At 42.1% G+C, this 12,206-nt stretch overlaps 1 protein-coding gene across 4 annotated transcripts in view; it reads right to left on the bottom strand.

Annotated features, from left to right (window-relative positions):
* Positions 1–12,200, bottom strand: part of Ctnnd1 (catenin delta 1) — a 49,714-nt gene extending 37,514 nt beyond the window's left edge. For all 4 annotated transcript variants that reach the window (XM_050119482.1, XM_050119491.1, XM_050119500.1 and 1 more), the window contains exon 1: positions 12,008–12,200. The gene's annotated coding sequence lies outside the window, so the exon portion shown is untranslated. The remainder of the gene's footprint in view (positions 1–12,007) is intronic.
* Positions 12,201–12,206: the final 6 nt, after the last annotated feature.

Genomic DNA, 12,206 nt, shown 5'->3' with positions numbered 1-12,206 from the left:
GCATTGGGAAGGCAGAGGAAGGGGAGATAGAATGTGTCTCATAGAGTCAGGCTAGATTCCAAACAGTCGGCATCCCACAGAGTGAAGGGTGCCTAGGAAGCTGTGCCGCTCCATTACCCAGCTCCAGCTCCCGGACGCTCCTTACTCCAGAGAGGGTTTGATGAAGGCACCAGCTGTTACCACTACTTTTCCTCCCCCTCCTCGAGCTCACATCAAACAGAGAATACAATTGACCGGTCAGTAGGAAGGAGGAGCCTGGACTAAAATAGCAGGAAGAGTGCCAACTGGCCCCACTTGGAATTCTTGCTTGACTCAATTTAAAAATAAGGAACTTTTGTCATCCACTCCCTCTTTCCAGTTCTCTCTACAATCTGCCTTTCAGTGTCCAATGAGTTAAGTTTTTCCCAAAACTCCTTGGTCAGAGAACACAGGGGAGTGCACATAAACAGGCTGGATGTAAAATAATGTCTGAGGGGTGGGAAGGTTTCCTGAACAGCAGAAACAACTTCAGTACAGGCTTCCCCCTCCCCTACCAAAAAAAAAAAAAAAGCACAGAGGCAAAGGGGAACACACAACTCAACATAAACATTATAGTAACTATTTCCTAAGGCTTGGGTAACAGGTGAGATCAATAGCACATCCTGAATGAATGTAACTCCCAGTGGAACAGTTGCCTAGCATGTATGAAGTGCTAAACCAATCTGCAACACAGACCAAGAAAAAGGAAAAAAAAAGACTACATGACCAAGCTCCTCCCCTCCTCCCCCACCCATATTCCAAGTTGGCCAAAGTTGGCCAAGAAGGAAGTTAAGGAAGCCAGCATTTCCCTTTCAGACAGGAAGTAAATTAGCCCTTCCTGTGAGTTTTAAACAAACTGTACAGCTGGGGTTTCAATGCTAACATCCTCTCTTGCATTTGTTCCACAATTTCAAAATCGCAATGGGAGGGGGAACGGAGCCATGCTCTTAAGTTTCCTTTAACGGGCAACTTGAGTTCTCCATACCACATATTGGCATAACCTTCAAATCAGCATTAACATGCAATCCCAAAACATTACTGGGTAACACAAATAAATAACATCAATAAGCTCGAATTAACCAGCTCCTACTCTTAGTAGTCTCCTCATGCCAACTAAATATCCATCCACCTGAGACTTCAACCTGGAGGCCACAATCATTTGGAAATTAACATTTTCAAAAAGGCTACACAGTGATTCTCAGAGCTGTAGAAAACCATGTGGCCTGTTCCTGCCAATCTAACCACAACATTTCTTTGATGAAGGGGCAGAAGTTAGAAAATACACTTGGGTCTGCTTTGCGGCCCACTAGGCATCTTGGATTGGCCTAGAAGCTCTGTGAAAGCAAGAATTTAAGTCAAAGTCTCACAGTATGCTGTCAGATTGCTGGGATTACAGACATGCTATTTTACTTAGCAGCCAAGCCGTCTGTAGACCCCTGAGCTGCTCCCTGGGGACATGCCTATTTACACTGCAGACAGAACATTTTCAATGTTTTCATTTCCTGCAAACAAATCTATACAAATTCTCAAAGACTGGTTCCATATTCTACTGCAAAAAGGCCAAGTCCTAAATCTTTCAAGCATTGGTGACCCCTAGATATTCCCAGCCTACTTGACAACAGATGAGGAATAACCAGAAACTCAGACATCGAGCACTACTGCTGACATTTTTCCAAGCCAAGTCACTTTAACTTCTGGTTTGAGATAAAAACAAATAAATAAATTTTTTTTTAAAAAGTAACAAAATGTCCTTAAGAGCTATGGAGAAAAGTATTCCTATGAGATACTTGAAGTGAAGACTTGGTTAAAAACATGAACAGCATTACATGAGAGTCATGACAATTATAAACCTTCACCATCTACACATTCTGGAGAAATAAGAATCAACCAGTTACTTAAAGCAACCTGAAAATCTTGCAGAAATCTGTGATTACCTGGAGTACTGCCCACCTAAAATGACACAGGTAGGAGATGGGAATCAGGAGGCAGTCCTTGGTCATCCCTCAAAGATGGTATTAAGTAACAGGAGGACAACCAGATAATTACAAATAGAGGGAAGAAGAACCAGGACAGGCAAACCCAGCCTGGGGAGGCTCAAGCAGGAAAACTGTTCAAAGTCCAAGGCTAACCTGAACTGTGCTGTCATCTTGAACAGCCACAGACACACAGGGGAGGTGGAGAGAGGTCTTTAACTAAAGAACAGATTTGCTAAGTCAGAAATCGTGGGAGGGAAAGTAAGTATGGGTGATTCAAGACACAGGGTGTCTGGTGATTGGGTATTATTATCTAACTTTCCTATAAGGGTTGCCAAAAAAACACCAAATCACCAAATAGTTGGTTATTCTTTTTCAGTCCCATCAAAATCAACAAGCAGAGTAGTTCAGAATATGCTTTGATAATCCGTAATAAATTAAATTTACATATCTGGAAAGTGAAAATTGAGTCCTACGATTACTTAACAAGGATTATCAACTCTGATATGCAAGATAAAAATATGGATGGGTATGGTAGCTTATAAAGTGACTGTAATCCCCAGTCTTAGGGAGGGGATTCCAGAAACCATCAATCCAACATTAAAGAAGGGAGGAACTTCTAACCAGGCTTGGTAGCCCAAACTTTAATCCTGGCAGAGACAGGCAGATCTCGGTTAGTTTTCAGGCCAGCTTGGTCTACACAGTGAGTTCCAGGGCTATGTAGAAAGATCTTGTCTCTGAGCATAAGAAGCAGCAGCAGGTGAGGTCTAACACACCTAAGCAAAACCAACAAATGTGGACAAAACGAAACTGTAGCAGATGTTTGCTAAATTTCTCCTTTTCTAGGCTACTATGTAGATAAGAAAAAAAAATACCTTTACAAATACATACAAACTTATTCTAACTAACAGCACTAGTATTATGGTTCTCCGAGACAAGGATCATCAACCTATACAAACCGCTATTATGAAAATCACTCTCACTGGGAGAAAAAGGCTGGGCCTGCTGCTGCCTCAAGTTAGTAGGGAAACACTAGTCACAGCTGTTGTCTCTAGGACCTAAAGGTAATTTCCCTTTGTACGTGACAGTGCCAAACAGGATCCTGTGCCAGTACACACCAGCCCAGACAGGTCTCATACTCACCCCCACCATCTCTTCTGACCGGGGTAACAACCAGTCTAGGCAATGTGCCCTTTCTATTCCTCTCACCTATATGACCACTCATTTTGGTCTCTAGTTTTGTAAAACATAATCCTAGGCATTTGAGAAGTGGAGGCAAAAGGATCAGGAGGGAGTTCATTGGGCCAGCCTAGGATCCATGAAACTCTGTCTCAAATAGACAGACTGATGGACGAACGGACGGACAGATGGATAGATGGCAGCAACACACACACAAATTTTCTCCTCTTGGCACCATTCTATGCACTATACTTTTTCAAAAGATTGTAACATATGTACTTATATGCTCATTACTTATTAAGTATATCTGGTATATAATAACATTATTATTATACACTAGAGCATGGCATGCAGCAGATTTTTGTGTGTGCTAGGGATCAAACCCAGGGATTTGTTTATGCCAGATAAATGTTCTACTACTGAGCTACCTCCTCAGCCCTAGGTTTGTTGTCTGTCTGTCTGTATTTCTTTTTCTTCCTTCCTTCCTTTCTTTTCTTTCCCTTTCTTTCTTTCTTCCTTTCTTTCTTTCTTTCTCTTCTGTTCTATTTTGCCTTTTCTGATTTGCTTTTAGACAAGAATGCTGATATCTAGCCCAGCTAGTTCCCATCTCCTCTCCTACATTAGCCTTAAGTGCACACCTGCCATGTCCAAGGACTACAGGTAGTTAAACTTTAGAAAATAAGTTAGCTTGATTGTTTTTATTTTAATATTTTTTTGTTTAGTTGGTTGCATTTGTGTTCCTTTTGAGACAGGGTCTCAAGTTCCCCATGCTAACCTCAAACTCACCATCTACCCAAGGAAAACTTCATTCCTCAGCCCTCTACTCAAGTGTTCAGGTTAGTCTTGAACTAGCATGCACCACCTGACTAGGTCTTTTTATTATTATTATTTTGCATATGCATGTATGTGTGTGGAACCTATGCCATGAGGCACACATGCAGAAGTCGTCGAGTTTGGCAGCCATCTAGCCAGTTCTATTTATCCGTATTTTTTAGCAAGGTCCACTATGTAGCACAGGCTGGCCTCACTCTCCAGATCTTCCTGTTCAGCTGCCCAAATACTAGGATTACTGGCACGTGGCATACCAGGTTCTCTACATTTTTTCTAACTGTGATCCTCAGGTATGTCTGATTTGGGGGCTTCTACACACCTACAGCCATGCCTGCTCCTTGGCCGCCCTGCAGCAGGGTGAACACTCTAGGGTCCAGCTGTGTCCTAGTTTGCAAAGCCAGCCACGGAGGGACCAGCAGAGGGTTACAGTTCCCCCATCCCAACAAAGAAGCAGGAAAGAAATCAGATTGGCATCAATTTCCCTTTTAAAAATCGACTCCTCTATTTGAAAGTGGACTGAATATACAGCAACTTCATTCAACAGACTGACTTCATTGCCATGAGATGGGATCTGCAGCTGCTTTGATAAAGGTACTGAAAAGTCGACCTACTTTCTGTAACAATGTCTATGTCCTCAGACATCAGAATAAATTTTGGTCTCTTAAAATATAAGCTTCTTCAAACAAGTACCTTTTCATTCTACAGTAAGAAACATGCTTCTCCACTCCAATACAGAACAACATTGGTCACACATAACAACATGGTCATTTATTCTGGGGAAAGCACACTTTTTTTGCTCTACTATTGGCTAGGCTAGAATGGGTAATTAATTAATTAGACAGATGAGATCTAAAAAAAAAAATATCAAGCATAAAAACTAACTAAGGACCTGGGAGTGGTGTCCAATCCTTTAGTCCCAGAATTAGGGAGGCAGAAGTAGATAGATCTCTTTGGATCCGAGGACAGCCTGGTCTACAGAGTTCCAGGACAGACAGGGTTACACAGAGAAACCTGGGGGCAGCAGTGACAGGTACTAGTTGACTCCCTAGATGGTACCTTCATGTCAATCTAAGGCAAGTAAACCAGAAGCAGTATTCTACACTTGTCTTTCGCACCAATACAACTAAGGACAAAAATCAAAATCTTGAGAAGACCATTAGCTTAGGAATATGGTGTAGAGAACCTGAAAGCGAACACCAGGGGAAGAACCAGGAGAAACAGTAAAGAATATAGACTAGAAGTCGAGGAATTTGGGTAACTAGCCATCACAGAGGCTAAAGAGTACCAAATAAACACTATCAGAACCCTGGTTGCATGGGTTACATGATAGAAGAAACTACACAGCAAGGCCCTGACTCTGAAAGGTGAGGGCTTCGGGGGAAAGAAGAAAACTTACAAGTTTCCTTCCAAACAGGGCTTTGTCTAAGACATGCATACATCCCAAGCCCAGCCAGACTTTTCCTCAGGAAAAAGCCAACTTTTCACAGGAAGCCCTCATGAAATCAAAATTTCTACATGGTATAGTTTATCAAATGTCCATAAATACAGGCTGCAAGTGGGATGTTTCCCAAGAGGGAGCTCACTTCAGTAAAAAAGATAGCAAAACCCTGCCTTCATTTCTGTACAAGCATTTATAACCTGACATTAGCTTAGCAACTTCTGGCTGGAAGGCTTGAGATGAAGAATCTGGCTCAATATGGCATGAAAAAAAAGAAAAAAAGAGGTATGGTAGTACATACCAAGAAACTGAGGAGGCAGAAAAGAGGCTCTTAGCAAATCTGAGGGCGGCTTCAAACGGAAATCTGGTTCAAGAGTTGATGATAGGGGGCTGGAGAGATGGCTCAGAGGTTAAGAACATTGCCTGCTCTTCCAAAGGTCCTGAGTTCAATTCCCAGCAACCACATGGTGGCTCACAACCATCTGTAATGAGGTCTGGTGCCCTCTTCCAGCCTGCAGGCATACACACAGATAGAATACTGTATACATAATAAATAAATAAGTAAATATTTAAAAAAAAGAGTTGATGATAATAATAAACCCAAGCTGTCTCAGTCCACTCTGATTAAAATACATTTACACAAAGTTCTGTTTCTGCTAGACACAAAGAAGAGAGTAACTTGTTTTTTTTTCTAAAGTCTTTGATGAAATTATTAAAACATTCAAGCAGTGCTACCTGTTTTGTCTCCCCATCAACACCTTCCTTAGGAAGAGACAAACCCCACAACTCTCCAAAGTTGCTGCCTACTACAAAATGAAATGCCTCCTCCCATCCCTCCCCTGACAAGATTTTTCTATGCAGTCCTGGCTGTCCTGAACTGGCTCTGTAGACCAGCTGGCCTCCAACTCATATGTCTGCCTGTCTCTGCCTCCCCAGAGCTGGGATTAAAGGCATGCGCCACCACCACTACCCAGGAAAAATTCTGTATATTTAAAGTAAAAACTTTAAACACCACTCTCCCCATTGTATGAGACTTATGAAAACATTAACCAAATTACCTACCACTGGTCATCACAGAATACTTGAAGAAAAACTCTTTAAGACTAGATGTGGTCTAGGATGTAGGATGCGGTGGTAGTGGTACTTGTCGTTAATCCCAACACAAAAGCAGAGAGAAGAGGACCTCTCTGAGTTTGGGGCCTGCCTGGCCTATATAGCAAGTTCCAGGACAGCTCCAAACCAGAGAGACCCTATCAAAGGAAAAAAAATAAAGGAATAAAGAAATAAAGAAAGAATGGAAAAGAAAAAAGACTAGGGATATAGCTCAACTGACGGAGTACTTGCCCAGCATGCACAAGTCCTAAGCAAGGTCAAGGCCAGACTGGGCTACTTGAGACTCTGTCTCAAAAAAATGATTAAAAATAATTACACAACTAAATACAAAACACTCCTACTCTAATTTTCCCCTTTTAAAACCCAAGCAGGACAGTGTCCTCCCTTCATCCATGCTCCTCTATTGGCAATCTTGGAGGCCAATCAATTCCTATTTCAACTTCATGTAGCTAGGATTATTTTTATCTTATGTGTATGGGTGTTTTGCCTCAATGTATGTATGTAGACTATGTATGCCTAGTGCCCACAGAGGTCAAAAGAAGGTCTCACACTCCTCTGAAACTGGAGCTACAGAAGGTTATGAGCCACCATATAGATACTGGGAATGGAACCTGGGATCTCTAGAAGATCAGTCAGTGCTACTAATTGTTAAGCCATCTCTCTAGCCCCCAAAAGATATTTAATTTTTGTTTTTATAAACCCTTATTTTAATCCCTTTTCTGAGCAAATACAAAGGAATATTTGTAGTTTTTCCGTATCCTGATTACCTATGGCTCATTCATACTAAGTTTCCTCTTACTACAACCCTGAATTATACATAAAGATGTCTTTACCTTTACTTAGGTGTGTACATCTATGTGGGTATATGTCACAACTTCGCAAGTGCTCACAGAAGCCACAAGATGGTTTCCATAACTAGAGTTACAGGCAGTTGATTGACAACTGCTTCTCTTGGGCGTTGGGAATCCAACTCAGTCTTTGAAAGAACAGCAAATGCTCTTACCCACTGAGCCATCTCTCCAATTTCCAGAATTTCAGTTTAAATTCTAATATAGTTCCATGGCTGAAAGGGTGATTAATAATAGTAATCATAATACTAACAATGGCTGCCAAGTGTGATAGCTCACATTCTGACCCCAACACAAAGTGACACTGAGGCAGGAGAACACTACCATTGCGTGTTATCCTGTGTGTGTGTGTGTGTGCGCACACACAATCTACAACAAAAAAGAACGCGTAGCCGGGGTGCCAGCACACACCTTTAAAGCCTTTAATCCCAGCACTAGGGAGGCAGAGGCAGGTGGGTCTCTGAGTTCAAGGTCAGGACAGGCACCTAAGCTACAAGAAATCCTATCTCAAAAAATAAATAAATAACAAAAACAACTGGTATCAGGCCAGGTGTGGTAGATTACTCCTATAATTCCAGCCTTGGGAGGAAGAGACAGAAAGATCAAAACAGGAGTCCCTGTCTCAAAATGAGATCTGGAGGAAGGAGAAAATGTTGCCAAACACATTTTCTTTGAAGCACTCACGTCTAGAATTATCATCCCAAGCTCTTCGTGTTCTTGTTAGTAGTGGTATAAAAACCAGTGATCCAAGCAGGACTGATCAGGTCCTCGCTGATGCCCACGTTTTTCCCCAGCAACAGCTGCCTAAGCTACAAAAGGCACCTTACCTCTTACACTGTTCTTTAGACTGATTGCCAAGAAAAGCCAAACCTTAGAATCTTCCATTATTTCCAGAAACTTTGTTCTGAAGCTAGCTGTGATGACACATGTCCACAGTACCAGCAACATAAAGAAGAGGCAGAAGGGTCAGAAGGAATCACAAACACAAGGTGGGTCCTCACTATGTTCTCAAGTTTGGGCCAACCTCAGCCAAATGAGATTCCCAAAGATAGGGTTGGTGAAATGTCTCAGTGGATAAAGGCACGTACCACCAACTGTAAGGACTGGAGTTCAATCCCGAGAACCCACACGTAGGAAAAACCAGACTCTCCCTGACTTCCACACCTGTGAACTTAGCTGAAACAGGTGCAGGCCCCTCCCCGACTCCCACAACGAAATAAATGTAAACAAAAAGATCTAAACTAACAGGCTAGTGAAAATGTCAAAATTACATGGGAATCTAATTCATGTTGTTTAGCTCCCAGTCTCACCTGGAGCCTTAGTCCCATCAAGTTCCTTGACTAGAGAAGACTGAGCACCTCCGTTAGCAGACACTGAGATAGGTGATACAGGGATAGAGACAAGACAGTACCCACTCACAAGCTGGGTCTTCACAGTCTGGGTGAAAGACATAATCTTTAATAAAGAATGATGTATTTATTAGATACATGATAATACATTTATTAGAACTACCTCCTATAAGCCTGTCACTAGAAGGTGGTATCATTCAACCCAAAGGGCTGAAAATTCTCTGGAAGAGGAAATTTCACTAATGAGCAAATGAAGGTGGAAGCCAATTTCCAGAAGTTAAAAACGAATAAAGCTGCCAGCAGTGGTGGTGGGCACCTTTAGTCCCAGCATTGGGGCAGAGGCGGGCAGGCCTCTAAGGTCAAGCCTGCAGAGAGTTCAACAACAACCACAACTGTCTCAATATAAGAGGTCTAGTGATGAGCTCAGGGGCAGGGCCCTTGCCTGGCCTGTGTGAGCCGCCGAGTTCTAGCCCCAGCTTGGTCAGAGTTCACACGGTACCTGCACAGCTCATCCAGCTCCACCCGCACTAAGGACACCGGTCTTTTACACACACTACTCCAATTTCATCTCTTTAGGTAAGGACTAAAGCACTCCTCCTATAGCAAGGCTTCCTTTATTTTAGTTCCAGCTATTATGTCCATTCTCTCCGGGAAATGGCAGTGTATCTCTGGTTAAATCCATTGACTTTGTGGTCAATCAGACCAGGATAATCCATTTAGATAGTGAGATATTCAGAAAATCTCAGCTTCTGAGTACCAAATTCCTTTTCAAAAAATGGTTATTAAAAATTAGGTAGATAGTCTATGCAAAACGCTTAGCACACAATAAAATAAAACAATGAGAGAGGGTGGGGGACAGGAGAACCTAGAGGCACTAACAGGGACCAGCACCTACCATAACAGAAAAAGGAATCATACTGAGCTAAATATTTTGCTAGTGCAATAGATAGTGATCCTAGCTGAATCCTGTCTCCCCCATCCCTAAGACGCCAACTATTTAATAAACCTAAGGCTGGGATGTAATTATAGGAAGCTTTCCTTCTATTTTAAAGCAGCACAGAACGTGTCCGTGCCAGAGTCCTCAGAAAGGCGCGAGAGCTCTAACCAGCCATGAGCCCCCACACACCTGAAACAGACCACCACCTCACTCACCTAACAAAGACACTAAGCAATTTATATAAAAAGCAGACAAGGAGAGAAATCTGTACAATGCATACTTATCTGTCATCATTTTCAACCAAAATCAATATAAAAAGCACAGCAAATAGTAATAATAGCAAAATAAAAGATTACTTATCTGTACCCTTTCCTATGATTCCTGAAAGAACCAACAGAGGTGAAGTAAAAGACAATAATCTTCCATCTTAACACCTCAAGACGCTCTAGACTCCACTGCAAGCCAAACAACGGCTTAGTTTGTAACAATAGTCCTGGACCCCGGCGCTGTTCAGCCCAGCTACACAAAGCCCAGTTTCGGAGCCGGACCCAGACCCGGATCACCAGCAGTCATCCAGAACCGATTTTCAAACTGCCTTTGTACTCCTCCTTCAGACGCTCATCCCTCCCCCTAAGGGCTGAGCGAGAAACCGACACTCTGGGGCACCAGACCAACCTTCCACAGACCCACCAAGAAACCTCCAAAGAAAAAGAATTTCAAAGGAAAATTGAAAAAAAAACTAGAAATGAGAACTATAGCCCAACTGACTGTACACGTTGTCTTTTTTCTTTTTTTTTTCCAACTACTTCTCTTTATTCTGAGGCGCAGACGTCAAATTCTTTCTTGTAACCCTCGCCCAGACGATATGGAAAGGGAAAGAGGAACAAAAGTTGTTTCCTCCAGAAGCCACAACCTCACAAGGATAAAATCATCTTGCAAGGAATGTCTTCACAGAAGAAAAAAACTCAAGGAAGTGTTCCAGTCTAAAAAGAATGGGGGCAGGGACTACAAAATCAGAAAATAAAAGATTCATAACAATTTAAAGGTAATGAGCAGCTTATACATTAAGACCCATCTTACTACAATTAGAGCAGTATCTGTTCCAGCCCGAATTCCCGTACTGATTCCCATTTTAAAAGAAGAGTACCCTATTTTGCAGCTACTGATGAGTTGGCTATATAATTATCTGGGATCAGTACATTTGCAAGAATGTATGTGCAAAAAACAAAACCAAGCAAATCAGAAGACCAATCCTAAAGCATGAAGCAGAGTCACAGGCCTTTAACAGTGCTCTAACTTACTGCTAAGTTAGCCAAGCAAACACACAAACAAAAGACAACTTTAAAAAGCACCTTTCCAGTTGCTTAAAGATGAAATTCCCTTTGTGCTTTCTCAAGTGGGTTTTGCAAATTCACGTTTTCATTAAGTGGTTTCTCTTCGCCCAACCCTTCACAATCTAGGGCCCTCTCAGAAACCGAAAGGGCTGAAGACTTTCAGGTGTTCTGCCGCTTTGCTTGGGCCAACAGAAAGCACGATTACAATTCCTTACCCTGGAAAGCACCATTATCATATTTGCAGGTTTAACATACAACACCTTCACAAATCTCTACCATCCAAAGTAACTTTAGGTTTAAAAAAAAAAAAAAGCGGTGGCAATTCAGTTAACAGAGATCCACTTGTTTTCCAAGGCAAAGCAAAGAGGCTCCTTCAAACAGGCGAGGCTCCCACCCACACCTGGAGAAGTAAGGGATCCACCCAGGAACAGCAAAGCTGCAACCATCCGGGCCCTTCAAACTCTCAGGAGGAAACAACAATACTATTTAAGCTCTAAAGCTCCCTGCAACTTTCCACTGCCACAGATTTGAAGGTGAGGGGGCTGGAAGTTTTTAAACATGGTAAGAGCCATCTGTATAACTCTCCCGACCAGGACAAATCCCTTTCACAACCCACACACAACATGCCAAAAACTAACTTTTTGAGTTATGAAAACAGAAGTATGTTAGCTTAACCCAGAAAAATAAAATAAAAATACATACAAAAATGTAATCTACATAACTTCTACCTCTGGTTCTAACCAGCTTCCGGTATTACACCTAGTACATTTACCTTTGCCTTAATATAAATACCAAAATACGTCCAAACTATTAAAAGTAGAAAAACATAATTGATAAGAAATTCACCGTCAGCATTAACAGGCTCTCTTGCCTTTTTTAACTTCCCCCCAGTTACCATTAAGACAAAAATTCCACTTGGGTTAGCCTTTCCCCAACTGGTCATACACACATTTTTAGAAAAGAAAAAAAAATGAAAAGAGCACACACCTCAGATGTGGACTTCTAAAGCCGATCCTTTAAGAGAAAACCCAAAGCTTCAGCAGTGTGCTGAGAAAGAAAATCCAACGAGGTTCGCCACCGCTTCCTCTTCCTCGTTTCGGGATCTTTCCTGCCTCTTTCCCTCTCCCTCCGCGTCTGTCTCTGTCTCTCCCTCCCTTCCTCCTGCTCGACCCCCCTTCTCTCTCTC

Source organism: Alexandromys fortis, unplaced genomic scaffold, assembly GCF_014885135.2.
Source record: "Alexandromys fortis isolate MF-2015 unplaced genomic scaffold, M_Fortis_MF-2015_v1.1 scaffold_8_1_9099942, whole genome shotgun sequence".
Classification (NCBI taxonomy): domain Eukaryota; kingdom Metazoa; phylum Chordata; class Mammalia; order Rodentia; family Cricetidae; genus Alexandromys; species Alexandromys fortis.
Note: the sequence above shows the minus strand (reverse complement) of the source record. Positions and strands in the feature narration are given on the sequence as shown.